Source organism: Nansenia antarctica (genome assembly GCF_963989245.1).
Source record: "Nansenia antarctica genome assembly, chromosome: 8".
Classification (NCBI taxonomy): Eukaryota; Metazoa; Chordata; class Actinopteri; order Argentiniformes; family Microstomatidae; genus Nansenia; species Nansenia antarctica.
This window is the reverse complement of record NC_137678.1, coordinates 13002228-13023966: the sequence shown is the minus strand read 5'-3', so window position 1 is coordinate 13023966 and position 21739 is coordinate 13002228.

The following is a 21739-nucleotide window of genomic DNA, read 5'->3' as shown; positions in this document are numbered from 1 at the left end:
ACGGTAAGTGCTCTTAACTTTCCAATTGGCCAATATTTAGTGTGGGGTTTTGCATAGGGCTCCCTATTGGCTAATTCTGATATAGAGTAGCCCTGAGTAGGACATTCTGAGTTTCCTAGTTACAATGCCAGTTTCCTCGATTTACAATGAGCCCACAGACTTTTCTGACAGTGAAGAGGGATAAAATGGCTGACCTCTAAATGAAATTAGCCCAACTGTAGCAGTACCCCAGTTTATCTGCTCCCGAACGTCAAGAACTGTCCCAGCAGACCCATTTCTTAACTTCCCCTTAATGAAGGTCCCACGACATAATTTCTCTTATCTGAGAGGTTATTAAAAGTTTTAAAGGAAGCTCATTAATTCAATTTAAAAATGTAATGCATGAATTTAGGCCTTTCGGATAAAGAACGAGGGAATGCGGGGAGACTATTCCTCATCCCATTCCATGCATTACCATGTGTCCCATCCTCCCATTTCTACCTCCGACAACCTCCCCTGGGCGAAACATCCAGAAGCCTGGCATTGACGTTCTGTACTGTGCCACGCTTGAGGATCCAGGGAGGCTGCTAGCGGTAGTATAATAGCATTGCGAGGGGTCCTTTCTGTTTTAACATGTTCGCATTGCAAGGGGTCTCCTATCTGTTTTATAATACTAGCATTTCCTGTGGTCACCTTTCGTTCAGTAAAGGCTGAGTAAATCATCATAGTGTGGAGGGAAAGGCTTACTTATCTTACTTACGAGGTAAGCAAGGCTTACTTATCCAATGAAGAGAGGGAAAAAATACCCCTTTCAAAAAGGCTGGGGACTGACATCCAAGCAGAGGAAATGGTAGATGCTACAGTAACTGCTGTCCTTGGGACAACCCTACCTTAAAACCATAACATTAACCATGACCTTTACCTGACCCCGACCGTTTACCCTTTTTAAAATGTCAACTTGAATGGCGTGATGTGATAAGGGCCGTCGCAAGTATCCCACTTAGTGCTGAGCGAGAGTGGGTTGGAAGGCTCTGTTATGCTGACTACAGACAGCTGTTCTACCAACTAAGGTACTGTATATGACAGATGTGTGTGGTTAACCTTAAGGGAAGGGGGAGAGACTGAGGTAGACACAGAGGACAGATGCAGGTCTTTAGACGCACGTTTATTTATAGAAACAATATAGGTTGTGGTGCTAACATCATTTAAAAAACATTTATGAATAAAAATATATATACATTATATATATATTTGAAGCACAAGTTGAACCCGTAAACAAATGAAACAATTAAACAAATCTTAACATTTAACTACTGAATATCTTAAAAACAATCACAATACCTATCAACTGCTTTTTCTTTGATAAGTTATAAGAAGTTATTGTTTTTCTTTCGTAACACACACAAACAAACTTTCACGTCAATAAACAAGTACTTTGCATATCAAAATAGGCTTGTGGACGTCTCATTCCGATTTTCAAAAGTCCTCACTGTCAAAGGACTCAGAGCACCTGAGAAAGATCTCCTCATAGTCTGCGGCCAGACACAGGTCCTGAAGAGAGGAAGGAGAGGGGGGGGGGGAGAGAAAGATAGTGATTTGACGGAGAGAGAGAGCAGTTAGCGTATCGACAGTACTTTGAGTACAACAATGGCCTTGCCTTTACTATGATGTCTCCATCAAGGTGTGTTCCAGCTTCTCTGACATCTGGGTCTTGACGTGCGCCATGATGTCCTTGTAGATCACTCTGATCTTGTCACCTCCTGCAGGTCCACCTCCTGCAGGTCTTCGGGCCAGGAGCTGGGGAGGGGAGGAGAGAGAGAGAGAGAGAGCAGAGGGGGGTTGATGAACCGACAGTGGGGAGTAAGGCTCTGTTATGCTGCCTGACTACAGACAGCTGTTCTACAAGCTATGGTCCTGTGTATGACAGAGGTGTGTGGTTAAGCTTAAGGGAACACCTTAAAACAGAGGTCCTCTCTCTGTCACAAACAGATACTCCAGACATCTTTTTGGGGTCCTATGCGCCGAAGCGCATCTCAGCTATGTGTGTGTGTGTCAGCTATGTGTGTGTTTTGGTCATTAACGTATATATGATTTTTACGCAGCAATATAGTTCACCGAAAAGAAGATGCCGATTAGTGCTGCATTTTACCCCCCTCCCAGTGACCAGAGAGAAGGAGGGAAGGGAGGGAGGGAGGGAGGAGGCAGAGGAGAAGACTAGAATATAAATGCTTTTGGCATTTAACGGACAGTGTCATGCGTTAACGGATCTCTCCACGTTGCCTTGGCGATGGAAAAACGTGTAATTATGAAAATAAATCAAAATGCACTGTGGCGACAAATGTGCTCACTGGAACAGCAGTTCCCCCGGAAGGAAGGGGCCTCAGAGTCATGTTCTGACTGAAGGAAGGGGCCTCAGAGTCATGTTCTGATTGAAGGATGGGGCCTCAGAGTCATGTTCTGACTGAAGGAAGGGGCCTCAGAGTCATGTTCTGACTGAAGGAAGGGGCCTCAGAGTCATGTTCTGATTGAAGGAAGGCGGTTTGAAGGTCTTTTCTAGGAGACAGTCGCGGCTCTCTGTGTTGCCGTCACTGTGGGTTTCTCCTGACATGTTTTCACTCAGGATAAGTGCTCAATTACACAGACTAATTAGGCTGTTAAGTGTACATCATGACACACAAAAATGTACTACTCGGTGTGGGAGACCGCTCTATTAAGATGTGACACGGGTGCCAAATTTTCCATTTCGGAAAATGTTAAATGAAACAGTTGGACAGATGATTAACAGGAGCGTTAACACCTCTGCCACGCTAGAGTGAAAAGGTCAGTGCGTCTCCTTGAAAGCAAAGAATGTGGTCAGGTTTGGTCATGTGCTCATTTCACGAGTGTTTATACACTAACGTGTGTGTGTGTGTGTGTGTGTAAGTTTATAAACTATGTATGTATCTGTGTGTGTGTGTGTAAGATTATAAGCTATGTATGTATCTGTTTGTGTGTGTGTACATGTGTCTGTGTGTGTGTGTGTGTGTGTGTGTGTGTGTGTGTGTGTGTGTGTGTGTGTGTGTGTGCTCATGCATGTGGGCCTGATGTCTGAAGGAGTGTGAAAGGTAAATGTGTCTTTGGCAGTGAGGTGCGTCTGTGTGTGTTTGTGTGAGAGAGTGTTAGGCATGTGTGTAAGGTTGTTTGTTAGGTGCATGTGTGTGTGTGTGTGTGTGTTAGGTGTATGAGTGTGTGTGTGTGTGTGTGTGTGTGTGTTAGGTGTATGAGTGTGTGTGTGTGTGTGTGTGTGTGTGTGTGTGTGTGTTAGGTGTGTGTGTATGGTTGTTTGTGAGTGTATTAGGTGTGTGTGTGTGTGTGTGTGTGTGTGTGTGTGTGTGTGTGTTAGGTGTATGAGTGTGTGTGTGTGTGTGTGTGTGTTAGGTGTGTGTGTATGGTTGTTTGTGAGTGTATTAGGTGTATGTGTGTGTGTGTGTGTGTGTTAGGTGTGTGTGTATGGTTGTTTGTGAGTGTATTAGGTGTGTGTGTGTGTGTGTGTGTGTGTGTGTGTGTTAGGTGTATGAGTGTGTGTGTGTGTGTGGTAGGTGTGTGTGTGTGTGTGTGTGTGTGTGTGTGTGTGTGTGAGGTGCTGCACCCCCCTGTCCTGGAGGAGAGGTCCGGTGACGGTGATTGATTGCTCCAATCGGGACGCTCCAGACACTCTCGATCAGGGCTCTACGTGAGGAGACTGTGCTCACCCCCAAGGAAGGCTGCACACACACACACACACACACACACACACACCATAACTAACACACACATCTTAACACACACTGTACCTGCCGCTGTTATGGCTTTCAATAAACATTCCTAGAGCGAGACATTTGGGAGGCGGGGGGTGGCGATGTGTGTGTGTGTGTGTGGGGGGGGGGGGGGTCGGGCAGGACAGCAGTGGTGGACTGGACTCGAACGAACGGTGTTCATTTTACTTTGTCATCGAAACACCCAGAGCCGCTGCCCCCCACCGCCCTACCCCCTCCCCCTAAACTTCCCTCCCCCGAAATCACCATTCACCTCCAGCTCACCCCTGTCTTCTGACGTCCCACTCTGTCAGTCATCTCCTCCACCTCACCCCTCAGCCTCTGGAACGAACGGAGCCCCATTCCGGTCATCGACCACGTCCCCGCGCCAGGGGGCTCCTTCGTCATCACAATTAGCGCGCCGCCATCACGGCTAATTTGAGTTTTGACGGTCTGACAAAACCACCCCCCACCCCCGGGAGAGAGAAAGGTGAACGCGCGGCCAAGAACAGAGAGGGAGGCTGCAGGCTAGTTGGCTTCCCTTTCATCATCGTCGTCTGATTTCTCTGTTCGCTGTATAAAAATAATGGCGATATATAATGGGCTCTGGGAGACAGGCCTTGGCTAGTCCCTGGGAGGAACGTCGACTTTATTGGATGTTTTAATATTTTTTTAAACATTTTTAATACGGGGACGAGTAAAAACTTAGGTGGTTTTAAAGCCCGAGGGCTGGGTAGGGAGGGGCTGACTCTCTGGGTCAGTTGGTAGGTCGTGGTGCTAACAACGCTGAGGTTTGGGGGTTTGATTCCTGCTGGGACCGTATGTACTGAAAAATGAATGCATGCACGCACGCACTGCGATGTATGTCGCTTTGGACAAACGTGTCAGTTGAATGGTTTATATTATATTACTGGTATACTAGAACAGATGACTGGCAGAGGGATGGAGTGAGAGAGTGAGAGTGAGAGAGTGAGAGAGAGAGAGAGAGAGAGAGAGAGAGAGAGAGAGAGAGAGAGAGAGAGAGAGAGAGAGAGAGAGAGAGAGAGAGAGAGAGAGAGAGAGAGAGAGAGAGAGAGAGAGACAGAGAGACAGAGAGACAGAGACAGAGACACAGAGACACAGAGACACAGAGACAGAGAGACAGAGAGAGACAGAGAGACAGAGAGAGACAGAGAGACAGAGACAGAGACAGAGAGACAGAGAGAGAGAGACACAGAGACAGACAGAGAGAGGGGGGGGTACTACTATACTGGCTGGCTATTTTTTACACCATAATTGTTTTTTTATATCTCTGATGAATACATCCTTCTTGTCAGTGTCCATAACCCATAACAATGAAGTGGCGAAAATGGCGAGAGAGGTGTCCTCTTTTCACCGGTGTGGTGAGACTGTCTAACTGACAGAACCTGTGTGTCTGACAGAACCAGTCTAACTGACAGAACCTGACTGACAGAACCAGTCTAACTGAAAGAACCTGTCTATCTGACAGAACCTGTTTAACTGACAGAACCTGTGTGACTGATAGAACCTGTCTAACTGGAGAGAGTCCATCTCCTGCATCACCACATCGTAGGCGTCCTGCAGCAGGTCCTGAGAGAGACAGAGGGGAAGTGAGAGACAGAGAGAGAGGGAGAGAGGGAGTGAGTGAGTGAGAGAGAGAGAGAGAGAGGTAGAGGGAGTGAGAGTGAGAGAGAGAGGGAGAGGGAGAGAGGGAGTGAGTGAGAGAGAGAGAGGTAGAGGGAGTGAGAGTGAGAGAGAGAGGGAGAGGGAGAGGGAGAGAGTGAGAGAGACTGAGAGAGGGAGAGGGAGTGAGAGAGACAGAGAGAGAGAGAGAGAGAGAGAGAGAGAGGGGGGGGGGCCAAGACAGAGGAACACTAATAAACAAGCGAAACAGAAACATTACGAGTGCAGTTAAGTTAAGAGGGTGTTGAGTAAGCAGAGTATCGGAGTCAAATGGAAAGTCTTTTTGCATTTATAGCGCGTTTCATACGCCATAACAATCCAATGTGCTTTTACGAGGGAAATAAATAAAGCTTAAGGCAGCGTACTCACTGGCTTCTGTTATATGGGGGGACTGAGGAGATGGGCATGAGGAGATGGGCATTTCCTCAGCAGGGCAGCTTGCAGACTCATAGATAGCCTGGTCAGTTTTTTTCCCCTGAGCCTTCAGACGACAGTCTGGTCTACAATTAGCCGACACCTAAGACCACCTAAAGCTCCCCCCCCGCTTGAACCGAGGGCACGCGAGAGACAGGGAGACGCGCCGTACACAATCACACTGCGCACTCACCACACACACACCACACACACACAATCACCACACACACACACACACACACACACACACACCGCACACACACACACACACACTCACCGCACACACACACGCCGCACACAATCACACTACACACTCACCGCACACACACGCCGGCACACACACGCCGCACACACACACACGCAATCACGCATGGCGGCAGCAGCAACAATCTATTGTGTACAGTAACTCTGCGTACCTAAATCACACAGCACACCTTTCTGGAAAAAAAGAGACCCAAGCTGCAAGCTGCAAGCGTCATCGCCCTCCCTCCCCCGACATGAACGTATCTATGGGACTGTGTCATTCCCTGTGACTGTGATACCGCTCCTGGCCTTCTACCAGGCAGCATAACGGAGAGGGCAATGGGGTTAGCGTAGAGACGCGGAGAGATACCGCCACTGCAACAATGCTGGCTCTTAAACCCGCTGCTGATGCCGCCTCCCCCTGCCAGAGCCCGGGACAGAGGGGGACGATAGCAAGTCTATTCTCTCTCCCGGCCCCCAAAGCGTCGGTACTGAGAGGAGTGATTTTTTTTGTCTCCCTTGTCTGAGACCGGATTAGCGATGGCATCTGTCCTGGAGCAGACGACGACTGGCGGAGGGATGGAGCGAGGGAGGGACGGAGGGAGAGAGGGAGACAGAGAGAGTGGGATGGAGAGAGAGAGACAGAGCAAGGGAGACTGAATGAGAAGGATGGAGGGAGACAGAATGAGAGGGAGGGATGGAGGGAGGGAGGGAGAGAGAGAGGAAGGGAGGGAGAGAGAGAGGGAGAGAGACAGAGAGACGCAGCAAGTCGAGCCATGCTTGAAATCACTTGTCCACCAGCGAACGCATCGGCATCTGCTGTAGCGAGATAAAGCATCTCCCTCCAAGACCAGAGATAACCAGCTCTCAGATCGGACCAGGCGGGGGAAAAAAAAACTAATGGTCTGCTTATGCAAGTGCGCTTGTGTGTTCTCCCGCTATCGCAAAAAACGCTCGCCTATTTGCGCTCCGAATCTAAGAAGAAGAGCGACAAAGACCCGCTTCTCGACAGCAGAAGGAGCTGGAGGAGCCCTGAGCCTGGAAACAGCTTTTTGATAGCACAGTTTCTGACTTCTGACTTCAGGGACGATCGCATAATTGCTGCTTTTTAGGACGCAAAGTGTCTTTGGGCTTATGAAATAGCAGCTGTGGTTTTTCCCCAGTCAGTCACATAGGCTACTGTAACATCTGACTTTATCTTCCAGCTTTTCTGAAAAGCACATAACAGGCTGTCCCACAGGGCTGGGATGGCCTCTGACACCACGGCCAGGCCCGTCTGGCCCTGGCTCAGCACGCCGCTACGCACCAGCGTGTCCATCGTCTGCCTGTAGAACAACAGGTACCTGGATGGAGGGAGGGAGAGAGCAGGGGGAGAGAGGGGAGGGGGAGAGAGGCGGGGGGGGGGGAGAGAGAGAGAGATAGCTACGCAGACGACACTCAACTCTTCCTGTCCTTCCCCCCGTCTGATGTACACGTGGCAACCCGTATCTCAGCATGTCTCGCTGACATTTCAACTTGGATGGCTGACCACCATCTCAAGCTCAATCTTAACAAGACTGAGCTCCTCTTCATCCCCGGGAAAGCCTGCCCTCTCCAAGACTTCTCCATCACAGTGGAGAACTCTACTGTAACCCCCTCCCTGACAGCCAAGAACCTTGGAGTGATCCTGGATAACCGACTATCCTGTGCGGAGAACATTGCAGCAACGGCTCGCTCCTGCAGATTCCTCCTCTACAACATCAGAAGGATACGACCATTCCTTACCAGAGAGGCAGCGCAACTCTTGATCCAGGCACTGGTCATCTCCCGCCTGGATTACTGCAATGCACTCCTGGCGGGGCTCCCCGCTTCAGCCATTAGACCTCTGCAGCTCATCCAGAATGCTGCTGCCCGGCTGGTATTCAACCTCCCCAAATACTCGCATGTCACCCCTCTCCTTCGCACCCTGCACTGGCTCCCGATAGCAGCTCGCATCAGATTCAAGACCCTGGTGCTTGCATACCAGGCAGCTAAAGGGACAGCCCCTGCCTACCTGAAGGAAATGGTAACCCTCCAAACCCCTGCCCGCTCACTCCGCTCCTCCACCTCGGCTGGCCGACTGGCCCCTCCTCCTCTACACAGCAGTCGGGCTGCCCGATCACGTCTCTTCACAACACTGGCTCCCTGCTGGTGGAATGAGCTCCCCACGGCTGTCAGAACGGCAGAGTCACTACCCATCTTCCGTCGTAGACTGAAGACCCATCTCTTCAGGTTACATCTTAACTGCTCCTCCTGAGACATCTTCCGACCCTCACCTCTACGTCTCCTAAAGACACCCGCTTTCCCCTCTACTGTGTCCCTAGAACTTCTATTGCCCCCCTTGTACTGTTTCTCAGTTTCTCCAGTAAAAAAAATTAAAAAAAAGTTTTAGTAGAAGGCGATAATAGGGAGAAGGTTTTTCCTTCTATCAGTGGCCCCCGGCCCGAGCTAGAGTACTCTTCCTGCAACGAATGGTGGACTGCTGATTCACATGCTTAGTATTCAAATGTATTGATTGTAAGTCGCTTTGGAATAAGGCGTCTGCTAAATGCCAAAAATGTAAATGTAAATGTAGATAGAGAGAGAGAAAGAGAAAGAGAGAGTGAGATAGGGAGGGAGGGAGAACACTAAGATACATCTCCTCTGTAAAACTGTGGAGGTCAAACTCTCATTTCTGGCTCTTGAGGGGAAAACTCCCTCCCATTTTATGAGGTCTGGAGGTCAACACCAGCTACGCTATCTATTTCAGATTGTCATTGGTGAAATAAACAGACTCTCATACACTCCTTAAATCATTCTCCCTAGTGATGTGCTCAGTACGGTAGACCACTTCAGATCTAAGATGGCCTCTGTGGTTGCTAAGACGACAGGTCTCACCGCCCTCTGGACAGTCGAACGATCTCGACAGCGAGAGGAGACTGAACAGCAGTTCCGTCAGACAAGGAAACCGTCCCTGTGAACGAACAGACTAGAGTAGTCGATTGAGGGAGGCAGGAGACATGAGATCGGTTTGACACTTTGACGTGGCGTCGTCGTTTTATGTCGCGACTACTCCTGTCTAGGGCTGAGGTGGACTCGTCAGCGTAATCGACGTCATCGGTTATGGAAACACGTCAATTGGCGTAACGTGCGCGGGCGCAATGAAGTAAGGCAGCTGCAGCCCAGTCAAAGCACGGACTCACATTTACATTGAAATCGTTTAGCAGGCGCTTTTATCCAAAGCGACTTACAATGAGTACATCTGTCTTAGTAACTGAATCAGCTATACTCATCTTAATAAGTAGGACCTTCGATAAGAACAAGACCCCTCGGTAGTCACAGTTCTAGAGAAAGGAAGGACTGGTCTCTGGTCATGTAGGGTGGAGAGGCTTGAGGAGGAAGAGCCCAGGTGTACCTTAAAGAGATGGGACTTCAGTCTAAGGCGGAAGACATAGTTAGAAATAACGCCCAGGATAGGACTGTGACGATCATGACATTTTTTATAACGATTTGATGATTAATTGTCATGCAAACCGCTGTAGAGTGTGAAGGATCAGAAAGGGGGCGCATTTTGATGGGGTTTCACAATCATCTAAAGTGTGGGAGTATTTTAGACAGAGACAGTGTGGTGCGATGTGGTGCTCTGTAAGCTCTGTAAATTGGAAATGGCTTTTCACAGCAGAACAACCGCTTTGCACGATCACTTGAGGCGGAAGCATCCCGGATCGCTTTGTCAAGACAGCAGCAAGACAGCACCAGCACCGTAAGTCTGTTTTACTTTAAGTCCCCACCCACTAAGCATGATATATTAGAATTATCAACATGCGGAACGTATTTCTAGTAATCATAATAATAATAATAACTTTTATTTGTATAGCGCTTTTCCTGCAAACGTTGCAGCTCAAAGTGCTCCAATCATTATATAATCATAATTAAATTATTTAATACTAGTAGTAGTAGTAGTCACTTTAAAAAAAAAAAAAAAAAAAATGGTTGTTCCATTGGTCCCTTGTTAAAAGTATTTTTTCTGATCAGGCATCTAACAAAAAGGGTCCATTATTATTATTCCTATTCATATCAAACTGTCGAATTTAATTAAATATGCCACTATTATCTTTATTTAAGTGCTTTATAGTATGTCTCTTTTTCAGGATGAGGCAAAGCAGTGTGGAGGACTTTTTCCACAAAAGAAACCCAACTCCATGAACACCCCAGATGGCTGCTGAGTTTCCTGCCAGCATCTTTCAGATGATCATCAAGGACATGAAATCCCCTTGCGGATTTAACAGAAAAGAAATATGAAGTTACACTTGAGAGTGAAAGCCGAACTCAAAAATTAAATAAGAAATCACACTCTCACCACAGCTGCTTGGACAAGTGTTGCTTCTGTATTGGTGGCATACTTAGGAGTCACCTGCCACTTTATTAATCAGGATTGGGCGGCTGTGGCGCAGGAGGTAGAGCCACTGTCTAATGATCGCATGGTTGGCAGATCGGCGGTTCGAGCCCCGGCTGGCCACATGTCGATGTGTCCTTGGGCAGGACACTGAACCCCAAATTGCTCCCAGTGAGCAGGCCGGCGCCTTGCAGCTTGTAGCTTGCTGCCATTGGTGTGTGAATGTGTGTGTGAATGAATGAATGAATGAATGAATGGTCTTTATTGTCATTGATATAGTACAGGTACCATACAACGAAATTTGGGAGGGGGGGCTCCCCTGGTGCTAGGAAAAAAAAAAAAAAAAACAAGAAGGGAAACGAGCTGGTTTACATAAATAAAGGCTATGTACACTATCCACTATACTATGCTAGACAAATAAAACACTGTGCTGTACTCTATGCTATGCTATACCTATTCTAACATTTCCTATCTCTGAACCTTATGTACCCGAGGGTTGTCATATTGCACATAGTGTTATTGCACATTCATTTAAAGTGTTGCAGTTTGCAGGTTTGAAATGTTCACAGTTGTGTTTCAGTATTGCACTTGATTACAATCTAGTAGCTGCCATCAAATTGTCTAGATTGTCCAGGGCCTAGAACCTAGGTCTTTGCTGTGTTCAGGGCCTGAATGGCCCTGCGGTAGAAGCTGAGCTTCAGTCTATTTGTCCTTGCGAACATGGTCCTGAACCGCCTGTCTGAGGGCAGCCGAGCAAAGTGTTCGTTCCCAGGGTGGGATGGGTCTCTGGAGATCTTGGAGGCCTTCCTGAGGCAGCGTGTGTTGTACAGCTCTTCCAGAGAGGGGAGGGGGGCGCCGGTGATCTTCTGGGCCGATCTCACGACTCTCTGTAGCGCATTCCTCTCTGCGGCTGTGCAGCTGGAGAACCACACGCAGATGCAGTAGGTGAGGAACCTCTCCACTGCGCAGTGGTAGAAGGTCACAAGCAGCTCCTGTCTGATGTGGTTTTTCCTGAGGACTCTCAGGAAGTAGAGCCGCTGTTGTGCCTTCTTGATGATGGCTGCTGTGTTGGTCTTCCAGGACAGGTCATCCTGTATGTGCACCCCCAGGAATCGGAGGGTTGAGACTCTCTCCACGCTCCCTCCATCGACGAGCAGGGGCTGGACCTCAGATTTTTTCATCCTGAAGTCCACGATGATTTCCTGGGTCTTTGACTGGTTCAGCAGCAGGTTGTTAACCTTGCACAGCTTGCCCAGCTGCTCCACCTCATCCCTGTACGCCGCCTCGTCCCCCCCCGAGATGCAGCCCACCACGGTGGTGTCGTCTGCAAACTTTACGATGGAGTTGCTGGGGTGGACGGGGGTGAAGTCGTAGGTGTAGTAGAGGTTGTAGAGGATGAATGAGTGGGTGAATGAGAGGCCGTTGTAAAGCACTTTGGATAAAGGCGCTATATAAGTGCAGTCCATTTTATTAATCAGGATTGGGAGTTCTGAATTCATCCAGTCTGACCACGATGCCGCTTGAGGAGCGCCACACAGCGGGAAGCGGAGTGACTTGAATTTTGCATTGTTTCATTTATTTTGTTGATGGATTGCTAAAATGTAGATTGCACTATATTCCTTTTACTTGAATTGAACAAGCTCTAGCTTTAATTAGATTTTGGAGATACTTTATGTTGGACTGTAAAACGGAGATTGAATAATCGTTAGATTAATCACAAAAAACACAATGTAATAATGGTTAGGGCTAGGGTTAGCCCTACATCTGTCCATCGGTGATGCGGTCTAGTGAGGACACAGATGATGACCTAGCCGCTGAAACGTGCGTTTTCTGACAAAATAATCACAAAAATAATGTTGACAAAATAATCACAGACTCAATGAAAACCTCTCATCTAGTATCAACTTTGAGTGTGGACCCTCGACTGTCTCTGCCTGCTCACTGTGGAGTCACATCATGCTCTGTCCTCTACCCACCCTTCAAACTCCAGGATGGTGGGCAGGGGGCTGATGGATGACTGCGACTGGACTGATCCATCCATGGCCTCCTCCTCCACCTCGGCTGATTCCTCCACGGCCTCCTCCTCCACCTCGGCTGATTCCTCCACGCTGCTCTCCTCTCCTTCACGCCCGGGACATTTATGCCCCTGCCTCCTGGAGTGATTCAAGCTGATGAAAACAATGTGTTTTACTACATGTTACATGTTGGGTAGCAACGACAGGAGGTCTACTGTCTGTCCTAACAATAAAATGATGCTCAGTCAGTACACACATCTCACATTTGTCCAGATAAACACGGGACGTCCAAATGAATCTATTATTTTATTGTGTGAGACCAGTGATCGGTCAGAGTTACTGGGTGACAGTAAGCCGCAGTTGTACTATGATAAGCATCATTGGCTGTGTGTCAATGACATGGACAGATGCTGCCCTCCTGTGGTACTCTATCGTATGTGCAGGTTTTATACAGTATATCTCAAAAGTGAGTACACCCTTTAGATTTTTGCCAATATTCTATCCTTTCAGGGGATAACACTATCCTACTGAAACTTTGATATAACTTAAAGTAGTCAGTGTGCTGCTTGAATAACAGTATAGATTTATTGTCCTTTGAAAATTACTCAGTACACAGCTGTTAATGTCTAAACAGCTGGCAACAAAAGAGAGTACACCCCATAGTGAACATGTCCTAATTGTTCTTTTTCTTTTTAAAAAAAGAAAAAGTAAGTCTGAGTTCTTCTAGCATTGTAACTGCCAATGGCCCCTGCCCTGGTCATAGCATCAATTAGTTTTTCTTACGATGACTGATGGGTGCACTTACTTAGTCGCTTTGGGTAAAGGCGTCTGCTAAATGCCAACAAATATAATGTAGGAGTCAGGAGGAGGAAATAATGAGTGTTCGCTTTCTCGTCTTTCAAACTCAAAAACACATTGGATCAAAGTCTGTTTAAAGTTGTCATGTAAACTGTCAGGTTACTTTAGTTTAGAATCGTGGCTCGGATTATGTGTCTATCTTGTCTCACCGGTTATCTTGGACATTGACTCGTTTTATTTATCCTTATTTATCCAGGCGAGACCCATTGAGATAATCTTCTTTTCAAAGGAGCCCAAATTGCGCACAAATCGATCCTTTAGTATTCCCAATTGAAGTCTCCTGGTAGTTAGGAGTTCTGAATGATCAATCTAGACCCCACATTCTAAATACATTAATTATTTCTGATTAAATAAATCAGAAGAACTTCATGTCACTGAAAGAGACACTGTTCTTTGCTTCTCTCGCAGTAAAGCTATAGAGAAGGGGACCTGTTATCTGTCATTAGATTGGTGATAATCTGAACAGAACTGTCAATCCACAGCCCCTCTCCCTCTGAGATGGAGATTGTTATGGCTGCTGCTGCCCAGTTGGCTACACAGTTTTGAAACATGCAGCTGTCACTCAAACCAGAGTGGCAGAGAGTGTTCCACTGTCAAGCTTCAAAATTATTTCTATACTGTACTTTGAATTAAGGTTCCAGTTTTAATAAAACCTGTACTATTTACACCTATGTTTTAGAGGCTTGCCATTTAGAACTAATACACTTTATTTTATTGGGTTACTCTTATTCTGACTATTTGGTGATGTAGTTCAGCCACCTGGTATTTCCCTCTCCAAATATAATGACCATCAGAGTGAGCATTCTTAACTTATAGGCTATTATGCCACTTATCCCCCATTCGGAATTTGACTGTATCAGAGAAGAGGTAGGCCTATGTCTAAAGAAATCTCATTTGCAATAGAACTGTATGAGATATTTCCATACAACTACTGGTTATTGTTCAATAGCACCCTAGACAATTCAGTAATGATATATTTTTCAGGGATTTCAGTTTTCTGATAAATGAGAGAAAAGTGATGGAGTCCTATGTTCCTGTCACCAAAAAGTACAATTTCCGTCTAAACTAAAGCTAAGTTTACAGGACTATAATTCAGTATTTATTTAGGTAAATAGTTGTCTGACTATTTGGTGATGTAGGACAACCACCTGGTTCATACCTCAGCAAATCTGAAGAGGAAAGGAGTGATCATTCTCAAGTTATGGGCTTTTTTGTCACCTTCCCCATATTCGGCCTGGTCTAATTTGGCTCTTTTTCAGGGATTGGGGTAGCTCTAAAGAACAACCAAAAAAACATATTTCCCCCCAAAATAAAATTTGACAACAATCAATTTCATTAATGGGAGACCCTAAAGATAAGAAAAATCATTGTTGTCATTTGCTCTACCTCGGGTAGGGTATCTCAAAATCTGAGGGCCCTTCCTGCTAGACTATTAGCCCTCAGTTACTCCAGGGGGAATGTCCCTGTAATTTGTAATTGTAAATCGCTTTGGATTAAAAGCGTCTGCTAAATGGCAACATTATTATTATTAAAATTAAATTATTATTATTATTATTATTAATTATTATTATTGGTCAAGGTGGTGGTCAAGGTGATGGTCTCGAGCTCAGGACTCTGGAATTCAAACTCCAACGGTAGAACTCTGTCAACGCGGTTCTGCCTCTGAGACAACACGACACGGAGATACCGGTATGAAGAGAATAACGGTATGGTGTATTGAACTTGTAATTGTAATTAAATGAATACAAACATGGCAATACAATACAGATATCGTCGTATAAATCGGCTGGTTAGAGTTGTTTCCTAACGATAAATTCGCCAGAACATCTTGACCAACTCGAGTGATAAACTGTTAGCTGCCGTTAGCTTAATCGCTAGCGGACTTGTTGTGCTAGTCCAAACAGTCTGTTTTCTCCCCGGCCGGAGTGAAACACTTTCAAATGAAAACTACATAAGGTCCATTTGGTTTAATTTCCAACATTTCCAGAATACACGTCATTAGGCATTCTGATTTCATGTGTATAACTAATCTACTTAGAGGCTAATTCGTTTTTCATTAGCTCAGTATTTCGTGTGTGTGTGTGTGTGTGTGTGTGTGTGTGTGTGTGTGTGTGTGTGTGTGTGTCCGTCCGTCCGTCCAACAACGTCACTGTGATCAATGTAGACATCTGTCAGTTATGAGAGCTGTGATAAGGATTGTTTCAAGTTTGGTATCTACGTAGCTGTTAATGCCTTGGCCTAATGATAACAACAACACAGTTTTAGTCAACAACAACAGCCTGGCTATCCTGGTAGGTAAACAACATGTAGGCTATAACGTTCTAGTCTGCTGGGGGAAGGTCAATTACAACTGTGCTTTTCCAGGCATTGTCAACGCCCGTCTCCCGGGGACGTCAGCTCGCCTCTCCGACCACCAGCACCCCGCTACTGGCGTCTTTTCCCGTTATCGACGAGGAGCTGGAGCAGCGGCAGAGGCGTAAATCCAAGGTCATTGACCTACAAAGTGCGCCTGAATCGCCGTATACGCCGGAGTATAGGTAGGGGATATCTGTAGCCCACCCCTCAGCACAAGTAATCCCCTCTACTGCATCTTGACAGGTGTGATATTGATTCAGACCTTTTTATAAGACATTCCTTTTGTTTGTATTCAGCACCACAGGGACCCCCGCTGATGTGCCCAAGCTGCCAACCGCACCGCTCTCAGAGCATTATGTATGTAGTCATTCATGCGTATACCTTGTAACTAACTGACATTCTGAATAATGGGAAAGACTGAAGTAAATGTCAAGACAAGACAAGCCTTATATTCCTTCCCCTGTTTTCTCAGAAAATTACAACCAAGAACGCTGACATCCTCAAGCAACTACTTTACATTGTTACCTAGTTAACTACAACACTACTTTACATTGTTACCTAGTTAACTAGAACACTACTTTACATTGTTACCTAGTTAACTACAACACTACTTTACATTGTTACCTAGTTAACTACAACACTACTTTACATTGTTACCTAGTTAACTACAACACTACTTTACATTGTTACCTGGTTAACTAGAACACTACTTTACATTGTTACCTAGTTAACTACAACACTACTTTACATTGTTACCTAGTTAACTACAACACTACTTTACATTGTTACCTAGTTACCTAGAACACTACTTTACATTGTTACCTAGTTAACTAGAACACTACTTTACATTGTTACCTAGTTAACTATAACACTACTTTAAATTGTTACCTAGTTAACTACAACACTACTTTACATTGTTACCTAGTTAACTACAACACGACTTGACATTGTTACCTAGTTAACTAGAACACTACTTTACATTGTTACCTAGTTAACTACAACACTACTTTACATTGTTACCTAGTTAACTAGAACACTACTTTACATTGTTACATAGTTAACTACAACACTACTTTACATTGTTACCTAGTTAACTACAACACTACTTTACATTGTTACCTAGTTAACTACAACACTACTTTACATTGTTACCTAGTTAACTACAACACTACTTTACATTGTTACCTAGTTAACTAGAACACTACTTTACATTGTTACCTAGTTAACTACAACACTACTTTACATTGTTACCTAGTTAACTAGAACACTACTTTACATTGTTACCTAGTTAACTAGAACACTACTTTACATTGTTACCTAGTTAACTAGAACACTACTTTACATTGTTACCTAGTTAACTAGAACACTACTTTACATTGTTAGCAGGCTCACAAAACAAGCTGTGTTAGTTGACTAGCGATGTGTCGGTGATTTTCAACAACGCGGAAATGTATTCACATTTTTCCGACAAGAAAAGTCAGATCATTACATCGGATCCCGATATGAGGACCAAAACATTAGAACGTGTCACATGCATCCAAGTCCGCTGTCATCAAATGATGACAGTGCAAACCAATACCTGTTGTTCTAAGAATCTCCTCACCCCTCTCTCTTTCCTCACCCTCCTCTCTCTCCTCTCTCTCCTCCTCCTCCTCTCTCTCTCCTCTCCCCCCCCCCCCCCCCCCCCCTCCCTTGTCTGCCCCCCCTAGTCACGGCTGGCAGGGATGGATAAGAAGGTCCTGGGTCAGAAGGTGATTGGTGTACACAGCGACGGCTCGTTCCAATCCTGCAGTGTGATTGGCCTGGGGTCTCAGAGCTTCTACAACCTGTTCCCTGAGAACGTGGTGGTGAGTCCTCATGTCCCTCTGCTCTCTCCTCCTCCTCTCTCTCTCCTCCTCCTGTTCCCTGAGAATGTGGTAGTGAGTCTCTTTCCTCTCTCCTCCTCCTCTCTCTCCTCCTCCTCTCTCTCTGAGAACGTGGTGGTGAGTCCTCATGTCCCTCTCCTCTGTCCTCACCTCTCTCTCTCTCTCTCCTCACCTCTCTCTCTCTCCTCTTCCTCTCTCTCCTCCTCTCTCTCTCTCTCCTCCTCTCTCTCTATCTCCACTCCTCCTCCTCTCTCTCTCCTCCTCTCTCTCTCTCTCCACTCCTCCTCCTCCTCTCTCCTCACCTCTCTCTCTCTCTCCTCCTCCTCTCTCTCCCCTCCTCCTCCTCTCTCCTCACCTCTCTCTCTCTCCTCACCCCTCTCTCCTCTCACTCCTCTCTCTCTCTCCTCACCCTCCTCACCCTCCGCTCTCTCTCCTCACCCTCCGCTCTCTCTCTCTCCTCCTCCTCTCTCTCTCCTCACCCTCCTCTCTCTCTCCACACACATACATTTACATGTTTGGCATTCAGCAGACGCCTTATTCCAAAGTGACTTACAATCAATACATTCGACTCAGCAAGTGAATCATCAATCCACCAGTCGTAGCAGGAAGACTAATCTAGCTCACACTACCAGGTACACACACACACACACACACACACACACACACACACACTAATAAAGTCCCACACCTGGGGTCATTGACATTCTTTTATTTATATACAGTTAGGTCTGGAAGTATTTGGACAGTGACACAATTTCCATAATTTGGGCTCTGTATGCCACCACAAAGGATTTGAAATGAAACAATCAAGATGTAATTGAAGTGCAGACTTTCAGCTTTAATTCAAGGGGTTGTACAAAAATATTGTATGAAACATTTAGGAATTGCAACCATTTTTATACACAGTCCCCTATTTTCAGGAGCTCAAAAGTAATTGGACAAATTAACAATCATACAGTAAGTAAAATGTTCATTTTTAATACTTTGTCGAGAATCCTTTGCAGGCAATGACTGCCTGAAGTCTGGAACACATGGACATCACCAAATGCTGGGTTTCCTCCTTTGTGATGCTTTGTCAGGCCTTTACTGCAGCAGTCTTCAGTTGTTGTTTGTTCGTGGCTCTTTCTGCCTTTAGTTTTGTCTTCAGCAAGTGAAATGCATGCTTGATTGGGTTGAGATCAGGTGATTGACTCTGGCCATTGCAGAATATTCCACTTCTTTGCCTTAAAAAACTCCTGGGTTGCTTACACACTATATTTTGGGTCATTGTCCATCTGTATTGTGAAGCACCATCCAATCAACTTTGCTGAATTTGTCTGAATCTGAGCAGACAGAATATCCCTAAACACTTCAGAATTCATCTGTCTGCTTCTGTCTTCACATCATCAATAAACACTAGTGACCCAGTGCCATTGGAAGCCATGCATGTCCATGTCATCACACTGCCTCCACCGTGTTTTACAGGTGATGTGGTATGCGTCGGATCATGAGCCGTTCCAAGCCATACTTTTTTCTTCCCATCATTCTGGTACAGGTTGATCTTAGTTCCATCGGTCCAAAGAATGCTGTTCCAGAACAGGGCTGGCTTTTTTAGATGTTTTTTGTCAAAGTCTAATCTGGCCTTTCTATTCTTGAGGCTTATGAATGGCTTGCACCTTGTGGTGAACCCTCTGTATTTGCTTGTGTGAAGTCTTTCTTTTATGGTACACATGGATAATGATATGCCTACCTCCTGGAGACTGTTCTTCACTTGGCTGGATGTTGTGAAGGGGTTTTTCTTTACCATGTAAAGGATCCTGTGATCATCCACCACTCTTGTCTTCCATGGACGTCCAGACCTTTTTGTGGTGCCGAGCTCACCAGTGCATTCTTTTTTTCTCAGAATGTACCAAACAGTTAATTTGGCCAGTATTAATGTTCCCACTATCTCTCTGATGGATTTTGGTTTTGTTTTTACAGCCTAAGGATGGCCTGTTTCAGTTGCATTGAGAGCTCTGTTGACTGCATGTTGTGCGTATACAGCAACAGCCTCCAAATGCAAATGCCACACTTGGAATCAACTCAGACCTTTTACCTGCTTAATTGATAAAGAAATAATGAAGGAATAAATAGCCCACACTGGCCCATGAAACAGCTTTTGAGTCAATTGTCTAATTACTTTTGGTTATTATATATAAGAGCTATAATTCATAAACCCTTCCTTCAATTTGGATGTGAATACCCTTAACCTAAAGCTGAGAGTCTGCACTTTAAGCCCAGTAAATTCTGTTGGAAATCTCATATAAGATACGTTAGATCCAAAGTATCAAGGAGTATTGCAGTATTGTGCAGGGCAAAACATATTCTGGAACAGAGGATGTTGTATACTCTATATTGTTGTCTTGTCTTACCCTATTTGAGTTACTGTGTGGAGATATGGGGAAAATGAATATAAAAGCACTTTAAACCCATTGATTACACTACAGAAAAAAGCTGTAGGGAAGGACCTGGTCCTGGGTCAGAAGGTGATTGGTCGACACAGCGACGGCTCGTTCCAATCCTGCAGTGTGATTGGCCTGGCGTCTCAGAGCTTCTACGACCTGTTCCCTGAGTACGTGGTGGTGAGTCCTCATGTCCCTCTGCTCTCTCCTCCTCCTCTCTCTCTCCTCCTCCTGTTCCCTGAGAATGTGGTAGTGAGTCTCTTTCCTCTCTCCTCCTCCTCTCTCTCTGAGAACGTGGTGGTGAGTCCTCATGTCCCTCTCCTCTCTCCTCACCTCTCTCTCTCTCTCCTCACCTCTCTCTCTCTCTCCTCTTCCTCTCTCTCCTCCTCCTCTCTCTCCTCCTCTCTCTCTCTCTCCACTCCTCCTCCTCTCTCTCCTCCTCTCTCTCTCTCCACTCCTCCTCTCTCCTCACCTCTCTCTCTCCTCCTCCTCTCTCTCCCCTCCTCCTCCTCTCTCCTCACCTCTCTCTCTCTCCTCACCCCTCTCTCCTCTCACTCCTCTCTCTCTCTCCTCACCCTCCTCACCCTCAGCTCTCTCTCCTCACCCTCCGCCCTCTCTCTCTCTCTCCTCCTCCTCTCTCTCCACACACATACATTTACATGTTTGGCATTCAGCAGACGCCTTATTCCAAAGTGACTTACAATCAATACATATACTTTCATAACTGTCCCATTAAACATTCATTCTGTCGGGAGGTTTGCGATCACGCTGTGACCTGCGCAATACTCCTGGTGACCTCGGACCCACCACAGGTGACTGAGGTTTGGGTGGCTCTGGGGTTGAGAGCCTGAGAGGGGTCTGAGTGTCAGTGTGGGGAAGTCCCACTTCTCTTGGGGACACAGACACCTCTCCTAGTGAGTCTCTCTCTGGTACAGTCACTGGTGAACATACGTCTCCAATAGTCTGTCTCACATGGGTATCCACTGTGGTGCGATCTGTCTCTGAAACTGTGTCGTGACGCAGACGTACATGGTCCTGGTGTCTACGGAAAACACGTCCATCAGTCAGTTTAACAACATAGGAGACTGGGCCACTCTGTTTCAGAATAACGCCAGGCAGCCACGGTTGCTTGTTGATATTACTGAAGTTTCTCACATAGACATTGTCCTCAGGTTCTAACTGTCTCTCTTTTGCATGCTGATCATGTTGCTCCTTCTGCTTCTCCTGCTTCCTCTGCACTTTCGCCTTCATGTCTGGGCGCAGCAAGTCCAATCTTGCCTTAGGCCTACGCCCCATCAGCATCTCTGCTGGCGTGCGCGCCGTTGTCGTTTGAGGCGTGAGGTGATAGGTAAACAGGAAACGTGAACGTTTAGTGCTTAGAGAGTCTCCTGTCATCCTCTTTAACCCCTCTTTCACTGTCTGAACAGCCCGCTCAGCCAAACCATTTGAGGCTGGGTGGAACGGCGCCGTCCTAATGTGATTAATGCCATTCTGTTGCATGAATTCACTGAATAGCTCACTAGTGAACGTCGGGCCATTATCAGAGACCAGGGTGTCGGGCAACCCATGGACTGCAAACACTTGTCTGAGTTGGTCTATGGTTGTGGGGGCTGTGATATTGCTCATGATATGGGCTTCTATCCATTTTGAGTGTGCGTCTACCATCATCAGAAACATCTGTCCCATAAAGGGTCCTGCGAAGTCCACATGCAGCCTAGACCAGGGGCGGTCTGGCCACTCC